Source organism: Oncorhynchus keta, unplaced genomic scaffold (genome assembly GCF_023373465.1).
Source record: "Oncorhynchus keta strain PuntledgeMale-10-30-2019 unplaced genomic scaffold, Oket_V2 Un_scaffold_18795_pilon_pilon, whole genome shotgun sequence".
NCBI lineage: Eukaryota > Metazoa > Chordata > Actinopteri > Salmoniformes > Salmonidae > Oncorhynchus > Oncorhynchus keta.
In genome coordinates, this window is record NW_026290839.1 from 24,333 (window position 1) to 35,054 (window position 10,722).

Below are 10,722 nucleotides of genomic sequence, written 5' to 3' on the forward strand. Positions count from 1 at the left end.
AGAACCCCCCATCCCAGACCCTGTAACAACACTAGCTAGAACCCCCCCATCCCAGACCCTGTAACAACACCCACCCCCATCCCAGACCCTGTAACAACACTAGCAGCACCCCCATCCCAGACCCTGTAACAACACTAGCAGCACCCCCCCCATCCCAGACCCTGTAACAACACTAGCAGCACCCCCTACATCCCAGACCCTGTAACAACACTAGCAGCACCCCCCATCCCAGACCCTGTAACAACACTAGCAGCACCCCCCATCCCAGACCCTGTAACAACACTAGCAGCACCCCCCACATCCCAGACCCTGTAACAACACTAGCAGCACCCCCCATCCCAGACCCTGTAACAACACTAGCTAGAACCCCCCCCATCCCAGACCCTGTATCAACACTAGCAGCACCCCCCCATAATAAACCTTCTCCATCTCAGTCAGCAGTAAATGGACTTTAAGCTAAGTCGTCCCAATGTTTAATGTACTTGGTGAAATGAGCTTACATGCCTGTGATATTTACTTAAGCAATTGATTTTCTCATTCTGATAATGATGGTCATCTCAGCAGATGGTGGTGGTGGGTGGGGTGGGGGGGGTCTATGACGGGGAGAGCATGTTTGGGAGGGGGTACAGAGGGGGGAGAGGAGGTTTGGGAGGGGGTACGGAAGGGGCTCTTTGAAGGGGCAGAGGACATTTGAGAGGGGGGTACGGAGGAGGTAATCCCCGTTGGCCTGTGGCTTGACACCTGCTATCCCCCCACACCTCATCCCCATCCCTAAACGACTCCAAACCCTAAACGACTCCAAACCCTAAACGACTCCCTACCCTACACTACTCTATACCCTAAACGACTCCCTACCCTAAACGACTCCCTACCCTACACTACTCTATACCCTAAACGACTCCCTACCCTACACTACTCCCTACCCTACACTACTCTATACCCTAAACGACTCCCTACTCCCTACCCTACACTACTCCATACCCTAAACGACTCCAAACCCTAAACGACTCCCTACCCTACACTACTCTATACCCTAAACGACTCCCTACCCTACACTACTCCCTACCCTAAACGACTCCCTACCCTACACTACTCTATACCCTAAACGACTCCCTACCCTAAACGACTCCCTACCCTACACTACTCCATACCCTAAACGACTCCAAACCCTAAACGACTCCCTACCCTACACTATTCCATACCCTAAACGACTGCCCTAAACTACTCCCTGCCCTAAATGACTCCCTACCCTAAATGACTCCCTGCCCTAAATGACTCCCTACCCTAAACGACTCCCCCCCCTAAACGACTCCCTGCCCTATCCCTCCCTGTATCCCCCATCCCTCTTTTCTAGTCCCCTAACTAACCAACTCCAACCCCCCGGATCTCCTAAATGTGCCCCCCTTCAGCTTTTGTCTTCAGCCGTGTGTCGTGTGGTCGAGGCATGACTGATTCTTTAATCCGCAAGTGGCCTTGTCAGCAATCAGGAGATGAGAGGCCTGGGGGTGGGGGTGAGGGAGGTGAGTAGGGAGGTGGGGGTCAGGGAGGGTGGGGGGGTGAGGGGGGGTGGGGGTCAGGGAGGGAGGTGAGGAGGTAGTAGTGAGGTGGGGGTCAGGGAGGGAGGTGAGTAGGGAGGTGGGGGTCAGGGAGGGTGGGGGGGGGTGAGGGAGGTGGTAGTGAGGTGGGGGCAGACAGGGGGGGTGGGGGTAGTGAGGTGGGGGAGGGAGGTGGGTGGGGTGGGGGGTGAGGGAGGTGGGGGGGTAGTGAGGTGGGGGTCAGGGGGTGGGGTGGGGGGGGGGGTGGGGTGAGGGGAGGTGGGTAGTGAGGTGGGGGTCAGGGGGGGGGGGTGATGGGGGGTGAGGGAGGTGGGTAGTGAGGTGGGGGTCAGGGAGGGTGGGGGGTGGTGGGGGGCTGAGGGAGGTGATTAGGGAGGTGGGGGTCAGGGAGGGTGGGGTGGGGGGTGAAACAATAACAATACCCATTGATAATGCTCATTCATTTCCTTTCCCTCAGAGAACTGCAACATATCCCAAAACACAATTACCAGTTAGATCAGATCTATAATAATTTACATATGTCACGAGCAACTTTGTTAACATTTCTCAGATTACCATGTACAGTTATGAACAATAACACAAACATGAAGGTAATTTCCTCCTGATCTCCCGGCATTAACACTAATCTGCTTGTGTACTCCATATTTCCAGAAGGAACGAGCCTAATCTAGATTGTAATCTAATCCTGGGTGTATGGTGGGTGGTGGATAAAGAAGGGCTTTGATTCACAGCCCCGAGACCAGGTAGGGAGGTGTAAACGCAATCAAATGACCAAACACTGGTACTCATTTTTATTGATCATTACTATTATTTTTCAATTAAAGTGTAGCGGTTTTCTTCCGCTGAAGGAGAGGAGGACCAAAATGCAGCGTGGTTTAGTGTTCAACATCTTTAATATAGACGATAAACGAGAACACTACAAAATACAAAATAACAAATGTGGAAAACCGAAACAGTCCTATCTGGTGCAATGACAGAAGACAATCACCCACAAAATACCCCCCCAAAAACATGGCTGCCTAAATATGGTTCCCAATCAGAGACAACGACAGGCAGCTGCCTCTAATTGAGAACCAATCTAGGCAACCATAGACATACAAAACTACCTAGAAAGACAACAGCCCCATAAACGCACAAAAACCCCTAGACCAGTGATAAAACACATAAATCCTCCATGTCACACCCTGACCTAACCAAAATAATAAAGAAAACTAAGGCCAAGGTGTGACATTAAGAAGTGTTATTTTTGTATTTTTTAGTCAGTTCAGAACAAATTCCTATTTACAATGACGGCCTAGGAACAGTGGGTTAACTGCCTTGTTCAGGGGCAGAATGGCAGATTTTTACCTCGTCAGCTCAGGGATTTGATCTAACAACCTTTACAGTTACTAGTCCAACACTCTAACCACTAGACTACATGCTGGTTACTAGTCCAATGCTCTAACCACTAGGCTACCTGCTGGTTACTAGTCCAACACTCTAACCACTAGACTACCTGCTGGTTACTAGTCCAATGCTCTAACCACTAGGCTACCTGCTGGTTACTAGTCCAACACTAACCACTAGACTACCTGCTGGTTACTAGTCCAACACTCTAACCACTAGACTACCTGCTGGTTACTAGTCCAATGCTCTAACCACTAGGCTACCTGCTGGTTACTAGTCCAAACTAACCAGGGAAATGCTGTTACTCAACACTCTAAAACACCTGGGGAAATGCTGTCTAGTCCTAAACCACTAGGCTAAATGTGTCTGGCTAAAACCACAGGGAAATGTGTCTGGCTCCAAACACAGGGAAATGTGTCTGGCTAAAACTAACCACAGGGAAATGTGTCTGGCTAAAAACCCAGGCAAATAGGTGTCTGGCTAAAACCCAGGAAATGTGTCTGGCTAAAACCCAGGGAAATGTCTAAATCTGGCTAAAACACCGGGAAATGTGTCTGGCTAAAACACCGGGAAATGTGTCTGGCTAAAACCCAGGGAAATGTGTCTGGCTAAAACACAGGGAAATGTGTCTGGCTAAAACCCAGGGAAATGTGTCTGGCTAAAACCCAGGAAATGTGTCTGGCTAAAACCCAGGGAAATGTGTCTGGCTAAAACCCAGGGAAATGTGTCTGGCTAAAACCAGGGAAATGTGTCTGGCTAAAACACAGGGAAATGTGTCTGGCTAAAACACAGGCAAATGTGTCTGGCTAAAACACAGGGAAATGTGTCTGGCTAAAACACAGGGAAACCTGGAAATGTGTCTGGCATCCCAAGAAACACATGGAAATGTGTCTGACTTATTGTGTCTGGCTAAAACACTGTCTTCTCTTCTGAGGAAACCCAGGAAATGTGTCACAGGGAAATGTGTCTGGCTAAAACACAGGGAAATGTGTCTGGAAAATGTGTCTGGCGGGAAATGTGTCTGGCTAAAACAGGGAAATGTGTCTGGCTAAAACACAGGGAAATGTGTCTGGCTAAAACACAGGCAAATGTGTCTGGCTAAAACACAGGGAAATGTGTCTGGCTAAAACACAGGGAAACCTGGCACATACAGTATATAGTGTACATCCCAAGACACACATGGACAATACTTGACTTATTGTAACGATTCTCGTCTTCCTCTTCTGAGGAGGAGTAGTAAGAAGGATCGGAGGACCAATGCGCAGCGTGGTAAGTGTCCATATTGTATTTATTATATGAAAACAAAAACAACGAGAACGAAACAGTCCTGAATGGTGAAATACAAACACAGAGCAGAAAATAAACACCCACGAAACACAGGTGGAAACAGGCTACCTAAGTATGATTCTCAATCAGAGACAACTAACGACACCTGCCTCTGATTGAGAACCATACCAGGCCAAACTCAAAAACTAACATCGAAAAAACAAACATAGACAACCCACCCAACTCACGCCCTGACCATACTAAAACAAAGACATTAAAAAAAGAACTAAGGTCAGAACGTGACACTTACAAACCACAGGACACACATGGACAACACTTAACTTACAAACCACAGGACACACTGACAACACTTAACTTACAAACCACAGGACACACCGACAACACTTAACTTACAAACCACAGGACACACTGACAACACTTAACTTACAAACCACAGGACACACCGACAACACTTAACTTACAAACCACAGGACACACCGACAACACTTAACTTACAAACCACAGGACACACATGGACAACACTTAACTTACAAACCACAGGACACACATGGACAACACTTAACTTACAAACCACAGGACACACTGACAACACTTAACTTACAAACCACAGGACACACTGACAACACTTAACTTACAAACCACAGGACACACTGACAACACTTGACTTACAAACCACAGGACACACGGACAACACTTAACTTACAAACCACAGGACACACCGACAACACTTAACTTACAAACCACAGGACACACACGGACAACACTTAACTTACAAACCACAGGACACACCGACAACACTTAACTTACAAACCACAGGACACACTGACAACACTTAACTTACAAACCACAGGACAAACACCGACAACACTAGACTTACAAACCACACAAATCCCTGGTCATACTTCAGTCATACTTCACAGACATACAGTATCGTCGTAAAATGGGGAAAGAGGTGATACAGCCCCCCACCCAATTTTTCTGTATCTATCTAAAGAACCCCTAATCAACTCCTGTTCTCCTGTGTTGTTCTAAAGAACCCCTAAGTCATCTCTTGTTCTCCTGTATCTATCTAAAGAACCCATAAGTCATCTCTTGTTCTCCTGTGTTGTTCTAAAGAACCCCTAAGTCATCTCTTGTTCTCCTGTGTTGTTCTAAAGAAGCCCTAAGTCATCTCTTGTTCTCCTGTATCTATCTAAAGAACCCCTAATCAACTCCTGTTCTCCTGTGTTGTTCTAAAGAACCCCTAAGTCATCTCTTGTTCTCCTGTGTTGTTCTAAAGAACCCCTAAGTCATCTCTTGTTCTCCTGTGTTGCTCCTGTCTCTCCTGTCCTGACCTGCCCAGCATGCACTGCACCATACTGACTGCTCCTGTCTCTCCTGTCCTGACCTGCCCAGCATGCACTGCACCATACTGACTGCTCCTCTCTCTCCTGTCCTGACGTACCCAGCATGCACTACACCATACTGACTGCTCCTCTCTCTCCTGTCCTGACGTACCCAGCATGCACTGCACCATACTGACTGCTCCTGTCTCTCCTGTCCTGACCTGCCCAGCTAGCACCATACTGACGGCTCCTATCTCTCCTGTCCTGACGTACCCAGCATGCACTGCACCATACTGACTGCTCCTATCTCTCCTGTCCTGACCTAGATCTCTGATGGTAAACAGCTGCTTCTCAAAGCCACGTGGTGCTGTCCTCAGCAGAACGGACGGCCCAGGGAGGAGGGTGGGAGGACACTGTGGCGCCCGGCCTCAGCCAGCAGGGTTAGGACTGTGTCCCAAATGACACCCTATTCCCTACATAGTGCCCTATCAGAGAGGGGAGAGTCCCTAAGGGCCCTGGTCAAAGGGAGTGCACTAATGGCGAACGGGAAGCCGTTTGGGATGCAGGTCAGCCGCTCAGCGCTTGGCTGGAGGAGAGGAGATCAGTGTCAGATTGGAGCTTCGCTGAGCCCTTTGACGGAGCTCACATCGCCTGGCTAGTTTAGGAGATCCCCCCCACCCTAGATCCCCCCCCAGACACTTAACACAGCCAACTGCCGTGCTGCTAGTACAGACGTGTGAGAAGAGTGCACGATTATGGCACACGCACCTCTTATGGATCAGAGGCAACTTTCACGCAGCAGCCACCTGCCTGCTTTTAGGTGCCCTTCAGCAAGCAGGAATGGGCTTACTGTTCTGCGTCCCAAATGACATCCTTTCCCCTACATAGTGCATCACTTTTTACCAGTACCCATAGGTAATAAGCTACTGGTCAAAAGTAGTGCACTATATAGGGAATATTTATTTTCATCTAACTTTTATTTAACTAGGCAAGTCAGTTAAGAACAAATTCTTATTTTACAATGACAGCCTACCACGGCCAAACCCTCCCCTAACCCGGACATCGCCGGGACAATTGTACGCCACCCTATGGGACTGCCGATCACGGTTGGTTGTGATACAGCCCGGGATCGAACCAGGGTCTGTAGTGACCCATCCATCACTACGATGCAGTGCCTTAGACCGCTGCGCTACTCGGGAGCCCAAAGGGTGCCAATTATTTCCCAAATGGCACCATATACCCTGGCTTTGGTCAAAACCAGGACAGGAGAGACAGGAGCAGTCAGTATGGTGCAGTGCATGCTGGGTACGTCAGGACAGGAGAGAGAGGAGCAGTCAGTATGGTGCAGTGCATGCTGGGTATGTCAGGACAGGAGAGACAGGAGCAATGAGTATGGTGCAGTGCATGCTGGGTACATCAGGACAGGAGAGATAGGAGCAGTCATTATGGTGCAGTGCATGCTGGGTATGTCAGGACAGGAGAGATAGGAGCAGTGAGTATGGTGCAGTGCATGCTGGGTATGTCAGGACAGGAGAGAGAGGAGCAGTCAGTACGGTGCAGTGCATGCTGGGTACGTCAGGACAGGAGAGAGAGGAGCAGTCAGTATGGTGCAGTGCATGCTGGGTATGTCAGGACAGGAGAGATAGGAGCAGTCAATATGGTGCAGTGCATGCTGGGTACGTCAGGACAGGAGAGACAGGAGCAGTCAGTATGGTGCAGTGCATGCTGGGTATGTCAGGACAGGAGAGATAGGAGCAGTGAGTATGGTGCAGTGCATGCTGGGTATGTCAGGACAGGAGAGATAGGAGCAGTGAGTATGGTGCAGTGCATGCTGGGTATGTCAGGACAGGAGAGATAGGAGCAGTGAGTATGGTGCAGTGCATGCTGGGTATGTCAGGACAGGAGAGATAGGGTCTGACTCCTGGTCAAATGTAGTGTACAATAGGGATTAGGGTGCCATTTGAGACAGAGGCCCATAACGAAAATGATCTGTAACATACAGTAACTAAAACTAAGTTTAAAAAAAATAGTGGCCGTAGGAATGTAAAATACCCGTCTGTGTTTGTCAAGTGTGCCCCTCATTTAGCACAGTGCTGTCTGGACAGGACAGACAGGCAGGGTGTCAGTGCAGGTTAAGGCTGAGATGAGATACTACTACACTACTGGTTGAGTGTGACCTGACTTTAGCACAGCATGCTGCTATCACCACCATGCTTCACCGTAGGGATGGTGCCAGGTTTCCTCCAGATGTGATGCTTGGCATTCAGGCCAAATCATTTACTAATGGTTTCATCAAACCATGTTTCACATGGTATGAGTCCTTTAGGTCCTTTTGGCTCCAAACTCCAAGCCATTTGACACTCTTCCATGAAAGCCTGATTGGTGGAGTGCTGCAGAGATGATTGTCCTTCTGGAAGGTTCTCCCATCTCCACAGAGGAACTCTGGTGCTCTGTCAGAGTGACCATCGGGTTCTTGGTCACCTTCCTGACCAAGGACCTTCTCCCCTGATTGCTCAGTTTGACCGGGCGGCCAGCTCTAGGGAGAGTCTTGGTGGTTCCAAACTTCTTCCATTTAAGAATAATGGAGGTCACACTGTGTTCTTGGGGACCTTCAATGCTGCTGAAATGTTTTGGTTCCCTTTCCCAGATCTTTGCCTCGATACAATCCTGTCTCGGAGCTCTACAGACAATTCCTTCATCCTCATGGCTTGGTTTTTGCTCTGACATGCACTGCCAACTGTGGGACCTTTATATAGACAGGTGTGTGCCTTTCCAAATCATGTCCAATCAATTGAATTTACCACAGGTGGACTCAATCAAGTTGTAGAAACATCTCAAAGATGATCAATGGAAACAGGATGCAGCTGAGCTCAATTTAGAGTCTCATTGCAAAGGGTCTGAATACTTATGTAAATAAGGTATCTGATTGATTTTATTTTATACATTTGCAAAAATTTCTAAAAACCTGTTTTTCGCTTCGTCATAATGGGGTATTGTGTGGAGATTGATGAGGGAATTAATATATATATATATATTTTAGAATAAGGCTGTAATGTAACATAATGTGGAAAAAGTCAAAGGGTCTGAATGCTTTCTGAATGTGCTGTGCATCTTCCATGCTGCTGTAGATCTGTGTGGGTTGGGAGTTATTGACTGGGAGCAGAGGTTAGTTGCTGAATGTGTCCTTGCATTTTCAGAATTTAAACTTCTTCTAGGAATTCTTACTTTGGTTGATTTGGACTAGAAAGTGAAATGCATTGATACAGTATATTAGGGCGGCAGGTAACCTAGTGGTTAGAGTGTTGGACTAGTAACCAGCAGGTAGCCTAGTGGTTAGAGTGTTGGACTAGTAACCAGCAGGTAGCCTAGTGGTTAGAGTGTTGGACTAGTAACCAGCAGGTAGTCTAGTGGTTAGAGTGTTGGACTAGTAACCAGCAGGTAGTAGTGGTTAGAGTGTTGGTAGTAACCAGCAGGTAGTCTAGTGGTTGGACTAGTAACCAGCAGGTAGTCTAGTGGTTAGAGTGTTGGACTAGTAACCAGCAGGTAGCCTAGTGGTTAGAGTGTTGGACTAGTAACCAGCAGGTAGTCTAGTGGTTAGAGTGTTGGACTAGTAACCAGCAGGTAGCCTAGTGGTTAGAGTGTTGGACTAGTAACCAGCAGGTAGCCTAGTGGTTAGAGTGTTGGACTAGTAACCAGCAGGTAGCCTAGTGGTTAGAGTGTTGGACTAGTAACCAGCAGGTAGTCTAGTGGTTAGAGTGTTGGACTAGTAACCAGCAGGTAGCTTAGTGCATAGAGTGTTGGACTAGTAACCAGCAGGTAGCCTAGTGGTTAGAGTGTTGGACTAGTAACCAGCAGGTGGAGTGTTGGACTAGTAACCCAGGTAGCCTAGTGGTTAGAGGTAACCTAGTGGTTAGAGTGTTGTAGTAACCAGCAGGTACTAGTGGTTAGAGTGTTGGAAGTAACCAGCAGGTAGTCTAGTGGTTAGAGTGTTGGGCCAGTAACCAGCAGGTAGTCTAGTGGTTAGAGCATTGGGTCAGTAACCAGCAGGTAGACTAGTGGTCAGAGCGTTGGACTAGTAACCAGCAGGTAGTCTAGTGGTTAGAGTGTTGGACTAGTAACCAGCAGGTAGCCTAGTGGTTAGAGTGTTGGACTAGTAACCAGCAGGTAGTCTAGTGGTTAGAGTGTTGGACTAGTAACCAGCAGGTAGTCTAGTGGTTAGAGCATTGGGCCAGTAACCAGCAGGTAGCCTAGTGGTTAGAGCATTGGGCTAGTAACCAGCAGGTAGCCTAGTGGTTAGAGCATTGGGCTAGTAACCAGCAGGTAGCCTAGTGGTTAGAGTGTTGGACTAGTAACCAGCAGGTAGCCTAGTGGTTAGAGCATTGGGCCAGTAACCAGCAGGTAGCCTAGTGGTTAGAGCATTGGGTCAGTAACCAGCAGGTAGACTAGTGGTCAGAGCGTTGGACTAGTAACCAGCAGGTAGTCTAGTGGTTAGAGTGTTGGACTAGTAACCAGCAGGTAGCCGAGTGGTTAGAGTGTTGGACTAGTAACCAGCAGGTAGTCTAGTGGTTAGAGTGTTGGACTAGTAACCAGCAGGTAGTCTAGTGGTTAGAGCATTGGGCCAGTAACCAGCAGGTAGCCTAGTGGTTAGAGCATTGGGCTAGTAACCAGCAGGTAGCCTAGTGGTTAGAGCATTGGGCTAGTAACCAGCAGGTAGTCTAGTGGTTAGAGCATTGGGCTAGTAACCAGCAGGTAGCCTAGTGGTTAGAGTGTTGGACTAGTAACCAGCAGGTAGCCTAGTGGTTAGAGCATTGGGCCAGTAACCAGCAGGTAGCCTAGTGGTTAGAGCATTGGGTCAGTAACCAGCAGGTAGACTAGTGGTCAGAGCGTTGGACTAGTAACCAGCAGGTAGTCTAGTGGTTAGAGTGTTGGACTAGTAACCAGCAGGTAGCCGAGTGGTTAGAGTGTTGGACTAGTAACCAGCAGGTAGTCTAGTGGTTAGAGTGTTGGACTAGTAACCAGCAGGTAGTCTAGTGGTTAGAGCATTGGGCCAGTAACCAGCAGGTAGCCTAGTGGTTAGAGCATTGGGCTAGTAACCAGCAGGTAGCCTAGTGGTTAGAGCATTGGGCTAGTAACCAGCAGGTAGTCTAGTGGTTAGAGCATTGGGCTAG

At 48.4% G+C, this 10,722-nt stretch overlaps 1 long non-coding RNA gene across 1 annotated transcript; it reads left to right on the top strand.

Annotated features, from left to right (window-relative positions):
* Positions 1-8,858: 8,858 nt before the first annotated feature.
* Positions 8,859-9,883, top strand: LOC127927871 (uncharacterized). The gene is made up of 3 exons (XR_008129374.1): positions 8,859-8,992; positions 9,137-9,253; positions 9,797-9,883. It is a non-coding gene; the product is annotated as an uncharacterized LOC127927871 (long non-coding RNA).
* The last annotated feature ends 839 nt before the right edge of the window (positions 9,884-10,722 follow it).